Source organism: Bactrocera oleae, chromosome 2 (genome assembly GCF_042242935.1).
Source record: "Bactrocera oleae isolate idBacOlea1 chromosome 2, idBacOlea1, whole genome shotgun sequence".
In the NCBI taxonomy this organism is placed as follows: domain Eukaryota; kingdom Metazoa; phylum Arthropoda; class Insecta; order Diptera; family Tephritidae; genus Bactrocera; species Bactrocera oleae.
This window is the reverse complement of record NC_091536.1, coordinates 77395629-77410081: the sequence shown is the minus strand read 5'-3', so window position 1 is coordinate 77410081 and position 14453 is coordinate 77395629.

Genomic DNA, 14453 nt, shown 5'->3' with positions numbered 1-14453 from the left:
AATATTTTGTGTTCTCGCAATATGATCTGCCGTTAAACCGCACCTCACTATAATCACCGTATTAGGTAAGCGTTCTCAATTTAAAATGATACACCACAAATGACTGCTGGTCGTTGTTTGACTGTAGGCCGGCTGTCGTTTTAGAACTCCCAGATCGGAATAAGTCAAACGCCAATTTTGTTTCTGACTTAAGCTACTTGGTCGGTTTGACCGTAACTATAGTGCTTCGCGGTCTTGCAGCTACTACACCTCATAGTTTTTATCGGTTCAAAGTATTACTAGACCAGTCAGCAAAATATTGACAGCTAGCTTTGAGAAAAATGCCTAAGAGTTTAGCTAGTATAGGTTCTTTTAAAATGAATGTATAGAGAAGAAATACTCTCCACCACTATAGAAGTTTATTTTTCAATAGACATACCATAGGCTTGCTTTTAGGCCAAATCCCTATATTATTATGGCTAAGCTATGGCCTTTTTGAAGCTGTTTATTATTTATTTATTATTTTATACTCTAGAATTTCGCATTTGAAGTCAGTTTTGGTATATTAACCATATGGATCTACCTTTTTTAAAAGCAATTTTTTGTATTTATTTAATGATAATGACAATGAGAAACACACACAAACAAGCTCAACAATATCCATGACAAAACAAAACAAACAATAACGAAAACACTGCTGGAGTCACTTTTAAATAATAATAATTTCTTATTAATTAAAGAAGCGAATACAAAAGTGTGAATTTACGCTAGGAAGAAATAAACTTAAGCCGCACACCGCCGAGTTCTTCAATTGTTTTACCGACAGTCTCTACAAGTGAGTATGAGTTTCTGCAAAATTCCGATTATTTGTTAGCAGTCATGTGTTGTTGTATAAATAGAGATGTTTCTTTTTGACAAACCGAAGAAATATGCGATGGCAGGTGTCTGTCAGATTACAAACAAAGTGATCGACACGATCACGATCGGTGAGAAAATTATATACATACCTACATGAGATGAGAGCTTAGTGTGAAGCACAAGCGCTAATATGGTATAATAATAATTTGTTAGTGGTACCGAGTGTGGGCGAATTTGACTGCATAGAAATGTTTTTCTTCAATAATAATAAATAATTAGGACAAGTATGTGGCTATGATACAAGCAATGAAATACTTAAATTTCTCAAAAGTTTTTAGCGATTTGAGTTTTGTGAGTTTCTTAATTTCGTTGCAATTTAGATAGTGTGGCAAGCGGCTACTTATATTTGTATATCAGACTGGCTGAAAAGCTTGTATCGAACACTTGAAAAAAAAATTAATTTTGCAGAATTAGATTTTTTGTGATTCACTGATCATACCAAATCTCGAATTTTTTTACGCATTCCAAATAATTTCAGCAGTTTTAATTTGAGGAACGATGTATAACACTTTCTGATTCTAATAATGATCCTAACATTTAAAAATGCCTTATATATATCAAACGTTGTATTTAAGAGAGTCTGAAAAAATTGGAGAATTCGAAAAAAATTGGAGAGTTTGAAAAAAATTGGAAAGTTTAAAAATTGCAGAATTTGTGCAGGTTTGTAAAGTTTGAACATTTTTAGTTAGCTTGCTTTTATTTTTAGAGCTTGAAAATGTTTGAAGAAGTAATTTGTGTTGATTAATCTGACCAGAAAGGCTATTGAATATGTACCAAAAAAAAAACGGTTATAAAATTTCGGATACCGATGGGTATTAAAGTGCTTTGAAGAAGATTTTCTCGTTTAACTTTAAATCTAATATTCCTTTTTACTTCATCATGAGTAAGTTTTTTTCCAAAAAAAAATTCCATAAGTTTACATAAATTTGGTTATTCACAACAGTTCTTACTTATCATAACATGCATATGACTATTTACAAACGACTCCACACGAACTAACTCTCCTCCTATTTACCTGCTAAGCTTTTCCCTAAGCTTCATAAACTTCTCACACACTCTTTCTCACGTAGTGCAGAACTATATGCACAACTATTTCAATATATACGTATACATATGTATATGTATAAGTATGTGTGTGTGGTATGAATTACTCGTAAATATTTAAACGTGATTCCATCTCGCCTATTTTTGGCAAAAATACCACAAATTGTATGCATTTTGTTGTTGCTTTTAATTCGTCTTTTTGTCGCATAATTCGTGCGAGCATTATTATTGGGTGAAAACTCTAAAACGCCGCATTAGGGTACATTGAACTTCTTCCCTCCGGTGGATTTGTGATGTCACAAACGTTTACTATCGCATCGCCGATGTTAAATGAGCTGCGTGACTGCCTGCTTTGCCCGCTTGGCTGCTTGCCTAGTTACTTAGTTGGCTAGCTTCGTTAGCTTACGGCTTGCCTGCTGGCTGATCGCTTATGACCACATACTCGTGCTTCTGCCACTCTAGCTTTTCGGGTAGTTATGTTGCTTTGTTGTTTTTACTGCTATTTAATTAACATACAAGCGACGATAATGCGTGCGGAGATTTGATAAGCCCCTTTAACCCCCCTCGACGTCGTCGCCTTGGCTAAGAGCCATCTATATAAATTGTTTGCATTTGTGGGGGGGCATAAAATATTCCGAAACTCCGGCAGTTTTATTAGTTCAAAATGCATTAGTGTGTGTAGATATACAGGGGTTTCAGCTGCAGATTAATTCACATGTTTTTGAATTTAAAATAATTATAAATTTCTCTGTTTTGTTGATATGAAAATCGATTGAGCCGATTTAAAGCGTTTAAGTTCATTTACATTCTGCTGAATTGGCTAGCAAATGCCAAAAAGTGTAGCTTAAATGCAAACGTAGTATAAAGATATTTTGTATAACAGGCAAATAAAATTATATTATCAGAGTCATAGATACGAGGGTGATCTAAGACTTAGGTTTTAAATTTTGTTACATGGGAAGTAGGCGTGGTTGTCATCAGATTTCGCGTATTTTCACACTGAAAGATAAGAATGTCAAAATATGGTCGATATCGGTCGAGTAGGACCTGAGATATAAGGTTCCAAACCTTATGTTTCTGTGGCATTTATTTATTGATTTATCGCGCTTTTAGTAGTTTTTACCAGAACCGTTATATGGAGAGTGGGCGTGGTGACCACCCGATTTCATCCATTTTTACAGTGTAGGTAGATGTTCTTACAAGATGTGTCATAGGAAAATCCTAAGAAAATTTGTGATATATCTGGAATGGTTTGGGAGATATGTACATTAAATTTATTAGAGGGTGGGGCTACGCCCACTCTTAAAATTTTTTTCAGCACACAGATCTCGCTTGCTTCGCAATTCCCTCTACCAAATTACAATATTATATCGTAATTAAGTGCTTAGTTATGGCACTTTATCGATTTTCGTTTAATTGCATTTTGTGGGCGTGGCAGTGGTCCGATAATGCCCATATACGAAATCCTTCTTACTTTTTTTTGGCAAAGAACTGGTGTACCATTTCATTAGTAGTACAGTTTGATTATGATATCTCAATTGTTACTCAAGTTAGAGTTTGCAGAGAGAGACTGACGGACAGCAGACATTCGGATTTCAACTCGTCTCGTCATCCTGATCGTTTATATATATATATATATATAGATAGGTATGGAGTTATATATATTGTATATATATAATATGTAAGACACAGCTATATATATATACTTGTATATATATATATAACCCCATACCTATCTCGATAACTTTTAGGTGATACAAACAACCCTTAGGTGAACAAAACTTATACTCTGTAGCAACATGTTGCGAGAGTATAAAAAACTAAATTTTATACAAGCAAATAGAAAAAAAACAATGCGTATGATAAGCTATAAAGCTATATCACATACATATTTTATTAAAATATTCTAGATATACCAAAAATTTTTTAGTTTTATATACAGTACCGAGTTCCCGTGAACTAAATTTTACTTTTCAGCATAATGTATAAGTTAAAATTTTATGTAATAGTACACAAAAACGCGGAAACTGTTACAACTTCAGCCACCTGAGATTTTATACTCTCGCAACATGTTGCCCGGAGTATTAAAGTATAAAAGTTTTGTTCGTGTATAACAAATTAACCAGGATGAAGATGCGTATTCATTTCTGTGTCAACAAACAAGCAGTAAGTTGGGTAAAGTTGAGATACTACTGTGATCAAAAAGTTTTTTTATACAATAAAATGTAAATTCCATATTTATTTCTTCAATTCACTTTCATCCCTTTTAAAGTTATCCTCGTCCGATAAAACGTACTTTTGCAAACGTTTTTTTCTCCTCGAAACTGTAGGAATATTCTTTGTAAGTGCATTTAATATATTTTCCAAAAATATTCTAAATCGCATTTTACGATTCTAAGCCACCGGATACAATTAGAGCACATTCGTGCTACAGCTGACTTTGGCAATAAATATACGCAGTTTATAAGACACTTAAGGAAATAAGTTGTGCAATATAAATCTGTTAGGTATATGTGAGCACCCGTATATTCTATACATAATTCCAACAAAAAGTATGATATTATGGATGGATAAGGTGCCCAAAAATGGATAACTCGGATTTTGACCTTCTATGGCAACTAGGTTGTTCTAATTTCTCAGTGCTGTTTTTTTTGTAAATTATATCCAAAACATTGTATCCGCTGTGTGAGGTGTGAGATACAAGCTATCATCGATGTGTTTTATGAATGTATTATTTTTATTTTTGAGAGACCAATTCTAATTCAAGCAAGACTAAAAGATTGATTTCGGCGAAAATATTTGAACAAGTATTGCTTAGAGAATATTAACACAAATAGAGTAATATAAATTGGAATATATTTTTATTTGTTAACTTTACTATACTTTTTGTCGGCTATTTATAAAAAGTGTAAGTTTTAACTTCCAAATAATTAATTTTACTATTTCTTTCGATCTTTTCTTTCAATACTAACAGGTAGGTTGCAAAGTGAGTAGTGCTCACCACGAAATAGCAATACTAACTCCAAATTTTTTTTCCTGAAGTTGGTACATCTGTTGTGAGAACACATGCCACGTTACAAGTCATTTTGTCAATTAATTATTTATTTACAAGCTATTTGAAGTTGACGTGTCAGAGTTTTTTTTTTTTGAATATGGAAAAAATTTAATATCGCGTAATGATTAGATTCTTTGTTTTGAAAGGTTTAAAAGCAAAGGAAATTTATGAACAATTGTTAGAGGTATATGAGGAGTCATCACCTTCAAAACGCACCGTTGAATTTTGGGCTGGTGAATTTAAACTTAGTCGTAGGTCATATGAGGCATGAAGACGATCCATGCGAAGGACGACCGAAACTGCAACTACACCAGAAATCATTGAGCAGGTTCATAATATTGTTAGTCCAAGTTTGACTAAGCGTGAAATTACTAATGCCATAGGCATCTCAGACGAAGCAGTACTTCATATTTTACATTGAGAATTAAATATGAAAAAGCTGTTTGGAAAGTTAGTGCCGCACATTGGTTGCATATTATTTTGAAACCAAATAAAAATGTGTCGATTGCCGGCTTAGCAGGGTTCTTTCTCTATTCACGAAATATCTCTCTATTAAAATAATTGGATAAAAAATGAAAAATAATCCTAATAATTCTCAAGTTACATCCGAGCAGCTGATGTGTGTAGCGAAAGTTTTTGTTGTAACAATAAGTAACTTGCTTGTTTATCTCTTCAAATACTACTCCAATCTCATGCAAAGTGCTACAATTAATATCTTATCAATAGAAACTATTGTGTAATAAAATTAAAAGCATAAATATTGAAAGGTTAATTACACCTAAAGTTTAAATAAACTGAAACTGTAAAACAAAGTATGGTTAAAATGATTTCTAATTACCTTATAGAAATTTATTAATTTTGCTTTATTTATAGCTCTGAAATGTGTCAAAGTGTGAATATTATAGTCGTTATAATAATAGATTCCCATTTATGCACATTTATTTGTATTCTTAATGTCTGGCAATTTTCATTCATGTGTATTCATTGTTGTTGGCATAGACTTTCCCACAAACGCTTTAACATGTTTATTCGTATATCTGTGCATGTATATAAAATTGTATAGTAATTTGTTTGAATGTATGTCTTAAGGTGTTGAATCGCATAATGCTATATGCATTTAAATTGATTGCATTTCCTTACACTTGTTCATGTAGCCATGCACTTAAGTGCTTAAATCAATTATATACAGATACTTATATATGTATGTACATGCAGTGTACCCAATGCGACATCGTACAGCTGTAAAAAAATCGATATATTTAAATGAAATTTTAGTTTGACTACTTTGACTAGAGTACAGTTGTTTACTTCGGTAATAATTTGAGCTATAAATTTATGAAAATATCTGTAAAAGTGAGATTGAAATTAGGATCCTGTTCTTTCTCTCTTTAGCTGCAGCTCTCTGGATACAATAATTAGAACTCAGCACCAGATCAAACTAAATCTTATTATTGACTCACAGTTGCAAATTATATTTTCTATTAAAAGCTATCCTCTCATCTTTGTAGAGTGGCGAAACGAACAAACAACTAGTATGACGAAAATATAATAGTGGTTATACCACTTTAACTAGTTATTCACACAGTCGCTACATACAAACTGGACAACTTTGTGGTTACTATCACATGCATTGATCGACTCAACAAGTTTTGGTTAATGTTTTGGTTATGAAGTGTGTCAATGCCAGACTCGTACCAAAAAATCTGAATCTTTTGCGAAAACGCCGTCGAGTTAGAGTCGCAAAAAAGACTCTTTCATTCATTAAACGCATCCTTACGCGACGTGGGTTTATGAATATGACGTCGAAACTCTGCAACAATCGGAACTGAAAAAACCAAAACTCGCTAAAGGCAATGAAGGCCATCCCAGCCGAAGTTCTGACAGGTGTATGAAAATTTGTATTACCCGTTGGTATGTTTGTATTGGCTCAGAAGTCCGCGTCAAATTTGATTAAATGATACATACGAGTATTTCGCTTGACTGATAGTAGTACCTACTGCAGGTTTCGTTGCTCCATTCTCACCAAGATTCATCTATTAGTTTTTTTGGGACTGTTTATATTTTACTCTTAGAGAGAAATCACCAACATTGCGATAATCCTAATATTTTATGCACTTCTTCCTTGCAAAAATACTTTCGAACAAACATTTCTATGATTAACGGAGGAAAATCATCTCTTCGTTATATTTTTTCGAGTAGTTGGAAGCGAGATTCGAAGAACCTTCCCGTTACAATTAAGAGCTTCTACTTGGAGAGCCTTTCTTAGACGTATCTATCAACCAATTTTTCCGAGTACGAAGCGAAAGAAAAACATGACTTATTTTTACCCACTCTAGTGCATATAAATATTATTTTTCAGGTACTTACACTATATAGTAAAGTGCGAAAGACTGCAAATAAATTGCTTGGTATTCACATAAGCCTACTGAATTTGGCATATAATTGCAACAACACTTGGCTAAGGCACTTAAAGCCATGACATTTGTTCGAAACAGAAAAGAAAATAAATACAAGAAAAAAGTAAAAACTGTCATAGAATTTTTGCGGCCAAACGCCATTCGGCGTGAAAGTGTGACCGCCGAAACGTTGATGTTTCGCCAGTCAACCGACAAACTAACGATATGCAGAATGGCATTGTGGTAAATGGCTGATGGTGGCGACGTGCCACAAATGTTGCAAATTGTGTTAGCGCACAAGGTAATAATGAGAGTAGCAAAAAAACAAAAAAAAAAGATACTACTTGTGTAACTATAAAATATATGAAATGTGGCTGGACTGACTGACCAAGTGACAAGCATGAAGACACACATGCATACATACTATTTCTTGTTTTTGTTTGTATTTGCGCATGCGCACCGCTCGGTCACTCTGATTTTCATTATTAAGCACATATACATATTATATTCATAGGTATATATGTATGTACGTAGATTTTCCTTCTCACTTTTCACTTTTCTTCGTGCGCTGTTCACTTGCACTTAACTCGACGCACTCGGCCCTTTTACTTTCCTAGCTCCTTCATTGTACTATTGGCAATGATATTCGTAGGCGCATTTTTATTGCTACTCTTGTTGTTGTTGTGCTGGTGGTTGTTATTGTCATTAGCTTTGCTGCACTTTTTCCACACCTTATTTGGCTAATACGAGTAGTTGGTTCGTTTTATGACTGCATTATTATGCAGGCTGGCTTTTGCGCAATCGCAATACGAGCAAACACACACACATACACATACACATAGGTTCACATAGTATATTAACATATATATATAGTACACTGGTCTGCGTCGCTTGCCAGCAGAATGCGAAATTAGCATTTCTGTTGTATGCGCCTCCGAGCACACAAATTCCATCTAATGCGGCCACAATCGCCGCTTGGGCTTTTGATTGTAAATTTGTAAACTTGGCCTGCAGTTTGGCTAAAAATATCAGCCAAACAATGCCCAACAGTAAGCATTTGCATGTGTGTGTCTGTCTGGTTTGCAATGTTGCCATTTGTTTGCATATAGGTATGGTAGTTGCATGTGTTGCAAGTAGTGTTTGAGGCATGCCTCCTGCGTCCATGTACGTGCTTTTGTGGCATAATTTGGCCTACAAATGTTAGCCCATTTACTTGTGTTGGCCCATTAAGCCGTCCCTGTGCGTTTTGTATTTGTTCTTTGAATTTGTTTTTAGTGTTGTTGGCGTTGCCACTTCGATGGCAAGTGTGATAACCACTGCACTTAAATACCTAAATACATATATACATACATATATATATTTACTTTAATATTTGCATATGTATGCGAGTGCATGCAATCTTTTGACATACGAGCGCTTAGAATTATTACGATTTTGATTTATGCTGGACAACTGAGGCTACTTCATTATACTTGTATTTATATACGCTTCAACCATTCTTTTTCTCCAACAATCGATTTGGCTTGGGAATAACCCTGATATTTGCATGCACCATGCGCAATTAGTCGCATACATATAGACATTAGAAAATAAAGTAGAAACCTATAAATAACAAATGAGAATAGAAAGTCCAGGAAGCATATTTCATATTCTTCTTTATGTTTGGTCGTAAGTTTTAGGTCATACGAGTTCCACGTAAGCGAGGTGTCGCCTTAAATGTTAGGTGAGCTAAAGCTATAAATATAATGGCATATGCGAGAAACAAATAAATATTTGTTAGAATGTGCTTGCCTCGGGTTTCTGAGATTGCGAAAAAAGAGGGCAGCTTTTTTGAATTTTTGAGCAATTTTCCTAGTTTGTATGTGGAAGTTATAAATATTCTACAATATTTATTCAGTCGGCTTCGTCAGGTATGCACATGAATGAATTGAATTGGATGAATTTCGACCACAGAGCAACCTATATACAAGATAAAGGCTTAAATAGCGCTAAGTGCATACTTACGAGAGTTCGTTGTATTTACATGTTATATATTATATGTAGGAGTCAATGTTTATTTACAAAACCCAAAAGAACACTGTCCTTTAAAAATTGCAGCAACTTTAAAGTTATAACTTCCTCATTTAATCGTTGTAACCATAGACTATCTTTTCTCTATGATTTCACTTTTTAATCACGTTTTATAAAATTTCAGCTTTCTTGTTGATTTGTAAGTGTATTCTACTCTTGATTGCTCTGAATGGATATGGCTTAGAAGTCATACAGAATTTTGAATCGTTCACACAAACACATTTCTCTCCATTGCAGAATCTCCTGAAGCAGAATTCCGCGTTCTATTCGGTTTAATAGCAATAGCTTCTGACCTTTGGTGCGGTGAGGAAAGCCATAATTGATGCAACTTGACTAGAACTTTCATACTGATTTCTTTTAATACTGTTCTTCTTGAATTGCTCTTGCTTTCTTATAGCATTAATTCCGATAAAATACAAAACAAAAAATAAAAATAATTATAACTTGCGTTGTCAAGTGTTTAGGGAAAAAATTGCTTAATAAATAATGTATTTCCCACCAATTGGCCAAGAGCAGTAATTGAGAAAGCTTTTGGCAGAGGGGAGTTTTCTCCAATTACCAGAACTTAAAATCCGGTAGATTATGGGTGATATATGTCTCAGAATTATATATTATTATATGAATTATGCACTTTATTCGTATTTTTAGAACGATTTTATTATCATAATTTTTTATTAAACTTATCATTATATATACACATAAAAAAAAACTGCCATATGAAAGCAACAACGTTTCAAAATTAATTCAGAAATATATCCGCTTAATGGTAAAATCACTAACTGTTTTTCCTTAACAGATTATGCTAGTCGCTTGCTTTTTTATACCAGTTGTTTGTTCGATTCGCTATTTTCCATGTTTTGTCGAATCGTTCTACAAACTCCATTTTGCTTCTTTTCATGGTTTTAGAACATATTTTTCCAAAGGAAGTTACATTACGGCTCAATATTATTACCCACTGTTAATTAACTGATCAACAACATGAGGGAAGCAAAGCTAATGCATATTTCAGTGTATGTAGATATATTCGTATGATGATGGCATACGAAATTTTGAAGGCGAGTAAATTTTGGTAACATAAATTTTAATGTAAGAAAATTCAGTTTTTAAGTTGATTTAAATCGCGGAGAAGCATTATTTAGTCCCTTTGGAAAAATAAGTTCAATAAAAACAAATACTGAGTAGTATGCTTCCTAACCATATATCAGATTTTTTTAGTATGCAACATTAATTAAGAAAATTGGAAAGTTATTTATATCCGTTTTCCCTGGCAAAAAAGGCAACCACTAGCATTTTTTCTGTTCTCAAATCTCATGGAAATGGTTGCTGCAAGAAATTACCTAAACTAAGATCTGTTTTGAAGTGACCAATCGGGCACTCAACTAAAACCAAAATAGTATCGATTATGTAGAACAAAAAAATCGAATTTTGAAGGCAATTATATTATTCTTTCAACAAATACTAGCTTGTCAGTTAAATATATATCTCTCTCTTTGTAGATACACCAATAAGTCCCTCAGTTTTTGAAATATCGATCTGGAATTTTACACACGTGCTTTTCTCTCCAAGAAGCTGCTCATTTGTAGGAACCGGCGATATCGGATCACTGCAGAATATAGTTGTCATCAGCGTTGTATAAAATTTAAAAAAATAATTGAATTTACATTTGAATTAAAAAAATTTTAGTGGCTAAAATATAAACCCAACATCAGGTTAAAAAAATGAAAAATTTTCTTGTCTGGAAAATTTTTTTTTGACAAATATATTCACGGTTAATGGTTTTCTATTCTTTTATTATTATTAGATAGAAAAATTCGAAACTCGATTCCAAAACTTGCAAAAATATTATATCTCATTTCATAACTGATTTTGATTGCTTACGGAAAAGTTCTTTTCTTCTTCTGAATTTTATAACTCAGTGAAAAAAAAAATCATTTTAAATTGGAAAGCTCATAGTCTTGTAGGAAGGGAGATAACAAGAATAATATATAAAACCGTTAGGCGGACGACCTTTCCGTTACAATTAAGTGCTCATACTTGGAGAGTCTTTCTTATAGGTGTCTAGCAACCATTTTTTTTATAGTACGTTAAAAACATTTCGTTGTTTTGACCCACCCTAATGCATATTTCTTATATTTTTCAACCAACTTTTAACAGTAGCAGTGAAATCTGTCTTGTTGCTTACAAATGATCGCATATTTGTAGCGCTTTAGTGTAAACATATCACTCATACGCCCAGCATCACCGCAAAATATGCAAAATGTCATTGTTACAGACTTTCTAAAATTAGTCATCCAACGCGTGCATAAACATATAAAAACAAAAATCACCAGCCAAAACTAGGAATTTGTTGCAAAGTTGCACATTTTAGGTAAACACTTGAAATGACTAAGTCTCAAATGTCCGCGCATGCGTGGTGTGATAAGCAAATGAGTAGAAAGAAGAGGCAGAAATTTGGCAAACTTGAAATTAAAGCAAAATGTGGAGATACAACTACGCATTACTCATAAAAATATTTGAGTACAACAACAAAAGCAAGCGAATAATAATCGAAATAAATAATATTATTACAGCTCGCTTGGCAAAAGCGCGTAACAAAGTCGAACATAAAAATTGTGTTAAGGAAAATACCAAAAATGTGGGATGCTATTATTAAATAGCTAAAAAAAAAACGTTTAAGTTACACATGCACCGCAGATCAAATTAAATTGAATGTGAGTTAGTTTTTTTTTCGGTACTAACTCCCGCTGTTCAGCTCGTTTGCAATACCGCTCGGCTAGCGCATATAAATTAGAGAAACTATTATTTTTATTGGAACAAAATGCAAATTTTTTTCAACTTCATATGTCTTTATGACAATTCCACAGCCGAAGTGTGTATGCTCAGCACCCAAGTGAGTGCTGTGCTGCGCATGCGCAAAAGGTGCCGCGGTGCAGCACCAATAAGCCACCGCTGCTGGTGGAATAGATAAGTGCGCTGAGTGTTTTGTTTGGCATTGTTGCTTTCATTTACATATATTTGTATGTAAATATGTGTGTGTTAATTTTATTGTTTGTATGTTTCTATTGTTTGTTGGTTTGTTAGCTGTGACCTGTTGTTGCTTTGGGTGAAACTCGTTGATTTAACACGAAAAACAAACATGTGAGCGCCTAAACTCCAAAGCACTGTCTTGTGTATAACTATTTCAGCTAAAACAACAAGCAACAACAACAACAAGCAGCAATGCAGTTTCCATCACCAATGATGTGTCTTGAAATAATAACAACAACAACAACAACGACAGAAAGATTCATGGAGCCACAGTGGAAGTTTTAGAGCGCCTGCTCTTGTTGTTGTCGTAGTTGCTGCAGCAGCAGCTCTGACCGTTATTGTGAATGGTCAACGCGCAAACATACACGCCGGCACACGCCAACTACTGCTGTTGCCATTGCTGTGTTGATTTTTTCTCGCCGTTTTTGCCGTCGCTGGCTCCGTTGCTTACCACTTTCGTTGTTTTCACCGTTGGCGCAGTGCCGCCACAACCGCTTGCCATCGCCTGCTGTCGTTTTTATTGGATTTCACATACAAGTACATATGTGTTTGCTGTTGTTGCAGCGTCATTGTTGTTTTTGCACTCGCATTTGTTGTTTTTGGTTGTGTTTTTGTTCGCCGCAAACGATTTTTTCAATGGAATAGAAAGTGAATTCATACATGTTTTTATAGCCGCTAAAAGTAGTAATAGCAACAACAACAATGTAGCACTCAACAGCCAACAGCAAAAGTAGTCCATGTCATTGACCTTTGGCGAGCGCGACGCCAGCGCTATTTGCGGCGCATAGCGGTTTTCAATTACAAACTTTTGCTTTTTCTCCATTCCCTTGCCTCGCCGACTAAGCTCTAAATATGCGTGTACCGTGTGCACTGCTGTTGTTATTGTTATTGTTGATGAATCGTTTCTATTGTTGTTGCTGCTATTGTTAATGAGTTGTTTTTGTTGTTGGTTTTGTTTTTATTGTTAGTACTGCTTTTGTTGTTCTTGTTGTTCATTCGGTTGGATTGTGTGTAGTTATGCGCCGCAGTCAGCAGCTTGTTTGTTTATGTATTCGGTTAATGGGTGTCAAATGAAATTGAAAATAACTGGATATTAATCACAAAAATAAACACACTTTCACACAGCAAGTAGCGCGCAGCCCAGCTATCTTCAGCATTGTTGCTCATTGTTGTTTGTGTGAAACGGCCAAATTAATATAAAAATAGTTTTTTTTTTGGAAGCTAATCTGGTATTTTGTTATGTTTGCCTTTGGCGTCACTCATACGCAGCGACCAACACTTGCAATTATTATTATTTTTTTCTTTATTTTGTTGAAAAAGTTAAATACTTTTTATGAATCGAAATTGGCTCGTAACACTATTTCCGATTAATTGAAGGGCCGCGCATATGCAGGTGTGTAGACTTATGAACTAGCGATATGTGCGTTTAGCAGTTCCTTATACCGAAACTACACCGGAAGTTTTTAATGGCTTTACTAATTACTCTATTAGTTGCACTTTTTTCCTAATTATGGGATAGTCGAATGGCTATAATTTGCGTAGATAAAGTTATTGAATATGCATTGTGTTTGAAACTGATCTTTTATTGATATAACAAGAAACATGCCACATAAAAGTTGGTCTATGAGATATCGAGCCCAAGCCCGGCCCTACTTTGACTTTTCACATCGCTTGGTCAGCTGCAAACGCGTTTTCCCGTTTCTGACATTTGAAATTTCTAAATTTTAACTATTTTACAAAACATGTCGATATATTTGACATGAGCTTTTTTCAAAAAAATATTTTTTCGATTTTTATCAGCATTTTTTTTTAGCAGAAGAATATGATCTCTAGCATTTTGTCAGTTTTTCAAATATTCAACGGTGTTTAGTCATAATTGGGGTTATAAACATTGAGTAAAAATATATATTTTTTTGTAGTTTCAAAGTTTTGAAGCTGAAATCTATTGCCATAAAGTCAGCTAT